This window comes from Abrus precatorius, unplaced genomic scaffold (assembly GCF_003935025.1).
Source record: "Abrus precatorius isolate BTA unplaced genomic scaffold, Abrus_2018 Scaffold10, whole genome shotgun sequence".
NCBI lineage: Eukaryota > Viridiplantae > Streptophyta > Magnoliopsida > Fabales > Fabaceae > Abrus > Abrus precatorius.
This window is the reverse complement of record NW_020874292.1, coordinates 8,335,483-8,341,831: the sequence shown is the minus strand read 5'-3', so window position 1 is coordinate 8,341,831 and position 6,349 is coordinate 8,335,483.

The window sequence follows — 6,349 nt, the reverse complement described above, 5'->3', positions numbered from 1 at the left end:
TTTAAAATGTGACATATATTACATTTTGACGTGTTTTTTTTGTCACTCAATATTTAAAAAATTAAAACAAAAAACATTTAGATGCGTGTTACTTCTTTAGATTTTGAATTTTAAATTAAAATTAAAATTTTACTTTCACTTTGACCTAAATTTAAAATTGAGAAGGAAATAGAATTTAAATTTAAAATTCAAAGGTTAATTAAGGTAATAGAGAAATTAAAAACTGAGTTTCAATTTTAAATTTAAAGAAAAATAAATTTTAAATTCAAACTTAAATTAATGTAGGAGAGAAACAAAATCTTGAATTTTAGTTAAAATTTAGTTTTATTTTATTGTAAAGAGAGATATTTGTTTTTAATTTTATTGTGCTTATTATTTCAATAAGAGTTAAGCTGTGTTTAGTATTGAAGATAATCTTTTATTATGTATTTATTGTAGATTGTTGTAATGCTTTAAGTATTTATATCAATTGTATTATTAGGCTTTCTTACTGTCTAGATAATTGACAAAAAATAATGGCTAAAATGTTGACAAAAATTTAAATATAGTAACTTTGAATGGTAAATAAATAATTATATTATTTTTGAATCTAGGTTCACATTGGTGTATTTTAGGTTAACTTGAAGACCGTGAGAAACAATATTTGTTTCTCTATTTGATATTTAAAATTGATTTCACACTTTTTAAAAATTAAATTTTTGAAATTTATTTGCTAATTCATTGAAATTACTTTTAAATCTATATTAATTCGAAAGAAGGAAAAAAAAGAAAATATAAGCTTATTTTTTGTGGTTAAATTTGTTTTGTTGTAATTGAAAGATTTATTTCCAGTTTTGTTGTGTTTAGTGTTTAAATAAAGACTTGTAAATCACTATAATGGATCAAACTTAACTCAATTCAATTTAACCTTGTGTTTATTACTTAAGGCCTATTCTTTTTCACTTAACTAGGCCTAAATCTTTTTTCTTTGGCCGATAAATAAAACAAAATAAAAGAGTTGACCATAGCCAAATTTTTGTTCCCAACCTATAGGGTAGCTTACATATTTAGGGACCTCCCCTTTAGGGCTCTTACGTAGGCCTTTTTTTTGTGATATTTTTTTTTCTTTTTCTTTTTAAATTCTTACTCATGTATTGTAAATTTTGTTTCTCTTTTATTATTTCTTCTTTTACTATTTATCTTATCTTTATTTTTTTGTTTACTATATTTGACTCCTCTTTTTATTACATTCGAATTCATTGAAATTACCTTTAAATATGTGCTAACTTGGAAGGGGAAAAAAAAAAAGACAAACTTATTTTTAGTGTTTAGTGTTTAGTGTTTAGGTTTGTTTTATTGTAAAGTGAAATTTTTATTTTTTATTTTATTTATTTAGTGTTTAAATAATTGCTAAGTTGTTTTTAATATTAAACATACATATTTGATTTTTTTATTGTGTATTATTGTAATACTTTAAATATTTTATATCCTTTGATTATAAATGCTATTAGAATTTTTTATCTACAAATATTTGAAAAAATTACAAAAATAAAGACTAATATGTTAACAAAAAGAAAAACATAATAACTTTGAATGGTAAATAATTAATTAATATTATTTTCAAATTCAAGTTCAAGTTAACGCATTTTAGCCTTCTTCAAGACTAAGACATAAATAGTGTCTATTACTTTGTTTTTATTTTAAAAATTATATGATAAATAATAAAATTATTATTTTATCATTTTCATTCATGCATAATATTTTTTTTGGTGATTAAAATGTGATAATGTGGCAAAACTTTTGAATGATAAAACGGACATGTTTGTATCGATGGAAATTTTATATGAATAGAAAATAGATGATAACATAAAATATTAACATCGAGTTTAAATAACTAAAATGTAAATATTCTAAAAAAGAGAATAAACTTATTATATCGAGAATATAAATATATACTAAATATTTTTAATAAAAATATTACATTTAGATTATTAAATTAATTAAAAAAATTACATTCAACATAAATTTAGCTTCATTCTCTAGCATAATTATTATATTCTCGTTATCCCAGTTCATCCATTAGTTAACCTAGAAAGATCACAAAAGTCTTAATCAAAGTTATTAAGATGGACTGAATTATATTTTAAATAAGTTAATTTAATCCAATATAGTAAATAGCAGAGCTATTTATTTATTGGTTCTTCTTCTTGTTAAGGATACATTAGTCTCTTCAATGCTCCTCTTCCTTGTGCTAAGATAATGTATTTGCAAGTACTGTTAGCTTGTCTCTGTCTTAAGTAATGGGATATACTTGTAAAAGGCACTTCAATGATAAAGTTAGATGTCAGTTTAAATAATAAATACTATTGAATATTTAAAAGTTAACATTTTATCTGTATTTCTTACTTTCTTTTTATAGATAATGTTATGGGCTAATAGGCTTTGTGTGTAACACCTTAAATTTAATTTCAATAAATAAGGCATTTCAAAAAAATTTGGAAATAATAAAACTTCCATTTTAATCCAAGTTTCGTCAAACATTTCAAATAAAGAAAGGAGTTACAAATTATATCAAACAGTTGCTACATGACTTATTCAAATACAACAGTTTTCAAAATAATATTCTAAGTCCTATAGCAGTTCCATCAATCCCTTCACTAAGTCCGGTGCTGATCGTCTTGATTACCTGAAAAATAAATGTAAGGGTGAGTACTCTACACTACCAAAAAACACACAGTCAATATAAAGTCTCACCTCCAGCACATTTCTAATACATTAAACAATTACAATCATAGGCATCATTATCACACAACTCATGCCAATTTAATACCGATGCACTCACGGCATCGGCAACATTTCACATCCATAAGTACAATACACAAACTCGTGCATATGCACACTAGCCACACTCACTTTGGCACTATGATCACAGATTTTCACTATGAATGGTCTCGGTTACTCCCACCTCACGAATACCACATGAGCAATCACGGGTCGCTCAACAAAGCTAATGGTCAGAGGTCTAGTCATGAAGAGAGTGTATGGCCCGTGGTGCACCTGTTCCGCAGTCGGTGTCACCACCACTCTCTCCTCCCCAAGGTATTTCTACTGTCTTCATCTTTCACACCCCTAGTGTATCGTTGAACAATTCAGCGCACATTATAACGGCGCTACACGCCCCATTCACATACATTTCATTCACATACGCAATAATTATGCTCACACACTGCACACAGCCCACATTGCATTCAAATACACGGCACTAGGCTCATATTCATTTCACATTACATGACACTTAGCCAATGTTCATTTATATTACACGGCCCTCGGGCCTTCACAAGATCATTAATTTACTAATCAATGGCATTCCATCACACACAATCACCCCACGAAGCCTAACTATTACAGCACACATCACATTGCACATCAATTTTCATTTAACACGCAATTTCTACTCTCTATCTCAACCACATAGCATTAATCAATAAGGCACACAAGAATTACAACACATTAAGATAGGTAGAGTCCCTCTTACCTCGAATTGAAGACCTACACGCTAAATCTATCAAGAAGTACTTCCCCTCACGGATTTCGTCCTAAACACATGGGAAACTCCATGAGAACCCAGGGAAACCATGAAAATAGAGAAAGGGATGAAAAACCGAAACCTTAATCATTAAAAGTCACCTTCAAGCGTTTCCTACATGGATTCAACCTTTAATCAAGCTCCCAAACGGCTTTGGAGGCAATGTAATCCGTAGAAAATGGTTTGAGAATGAGAGAATCGAAGGAATTTCGAAGGGAGAGGGAGAAAATAACCCTCCTTGAACCCTAACCCCCTTTAAATCCTTTTCTGGTCGCGATACTTTCGCTACAGTGAGATATTCTTGCTGCCCTCGCTGCAGCGACACACCTTGACGCTGCAGCGAAAATCTCAGACAAAATTGCACCCTGGTTTCTACAGAATCTCGCTATAGTAAGACTGCACCCAGAAATGCACCTTAAACTGTCGTTCTATCGCTACAACGAGGCATCTCTCGCTACAGTGAGAAGGCGATAGTTTTGGTCCTTCCTCCCAGGGCCCTCTCGCTACAGCGAGAATCCTCTCGCTGCAGCGATAACAGCCCAGAATTACACCCTGCACTTAGACACTTAGCCAATTTTCAGCCCAACCAATCATGTATACATATATCCACAACATATATCCAAAAATACACACACACACACACACATATATATATATATATATATATATATATATATATGCATTTAGATTTATATAAATAATAACAATAATTAATATTACCGAAATTCGAAGCATTACATTATGAATCAACCCTGACTTTAGCCTTTTAATTAAGTAAATAATGATCTAATTATTTATTCTAATTGGTTTAATTATCTTTCAATTCATTCTTAATTTGACCAGGAGGGTACTCATCCTATTTAGATCGAGGAGTATTCAAATTTCTTCTTTTTATCATTGAGATCCAGTGGTGTCTCATCTAATACAATTCTAATTAAAAAAAAATACATTTCAACTAATTACAAACGCATTTTGATCTATTTTGATCACAAAAGTCACAATACAAACTAAATATAAAATACATAAATAGTTTTTTAGATAAATAAATAAAAGTAAAGATTATTTTAAATAATTTTTTAATGTAAATAGAAATTCTTATTAAAATTTATAATATTACTGTTATTAATATATTTAAGGTTAAATTAATAGATTGGTTATTCAACTTTTAATTTTGTTTTGATTTAATTCGTTAACTTTTTTTTTTCTCATTATAATCTCTTAATTTATACAAATATTTCAAATAAACATCTTTTTTACAAAACGTCAACTTAGTTAATAAAATATTGTTACAAATCTTGTATTATCTGCAACTTGTTAAATGGTATTATTTATCATATACATGATAATAAAAGTTTATATAAAACAATTTTAAAAATAAAGCACCGAACGCGAGTATCTAAAATTCAATGTACTAAGTTTAAATCCTATTGTGATTCTATTATCATTAAATTAAGAAATGTCATTAAACATACTTGTCACCATGGTAAAGCTTCTCGAAGGTTCAATCGAAACTCAATGCCACAACTATATTTAGAGTTTACAATTAAAAAAAAATATGAACAATAATTTTTAATAAATTTAATATTTTGAAAAAATATTTAAAATAATTTTATAAGTTAATATATCAAAATAAATAAATAAATAATTAGATAATCAAATCAAAATAATTTAGCCTATGTTAAATTGTAGAATATCTTATAATAATCTATTATATATAAACTCTTACTGCATCTCCTTAGACACAACTTTAAAAGTTAATAACAAATTTTTTATGTAATTTTAATTATTAAATAAATTTATTAAAAGTCATAAAATTATATGACATTCTTTTATTCATATATTTATAGTTTTTAAACAAAAATTAATTAATAATTGATTATGTTATAAACTATATGTTAAAATAGTATATTATTAAGCATTTCTATAATATATTAGATCTCTTTCTCCTCATTTAATGTTTTTTAAATAAAATAATTTTTGTTTAATATTAATGATTCGGATTCACCCAACTTTGTATTTATAACATAAAATAATTGCAATAAATAAGATCATTTATGCTCTACTACAAAGGATTTGAACACAATAATTCAGCTACCTTTAACCACATTTCCAATTTAATTAACCATTTCCTTATTTAATAAGCATAATTTTATTTATATATAATAATTGTTGGACTTAATTACATTCGTTAGTCTCTTTAATATAGACTACGTAATTTTAGTTTCCAACATGTTTTTAGCCGATAGTTTCACTTAGATAAATTTAGTTTCATTATTTTTTTAAACCTAAATTCTTAAAATTGAAATCAATTTAAATATACTAATAATATGTAAAAAAAATTACACTGCCATCTAATTATAAATTCTTATATCAATAAAAATAATTAATTTAAAAAATTATATTGACAATGTGTTTCAATTGATTGATAATATAAAATTTATTATATTGATAATGTATTAACATTAAGCTCATTATTATTAATTTTGGAGTTTTATATTGGATTTGTGACATGAATAAGTTTGGCAATTTTATAAGTAATTTTATTTTATATTTTTGGAAATTTGATTAGATTTGAAGAATTTTAGAAGAAAAATGATTTTTTAATATATTTTAGGTATATATGATATTTTAATTGGTGAAGATCAACTATAAATAATTTTTTGAATAATTTAATTGTTTTTTATCATAATAATTTAATTGTTTTAATTTGTAAAACTTTTTAGCAAAAATTGCTCATACTCAAAATCAAAGGAAAAAAAGTACAACTAAGCCAAGTTATTTGAA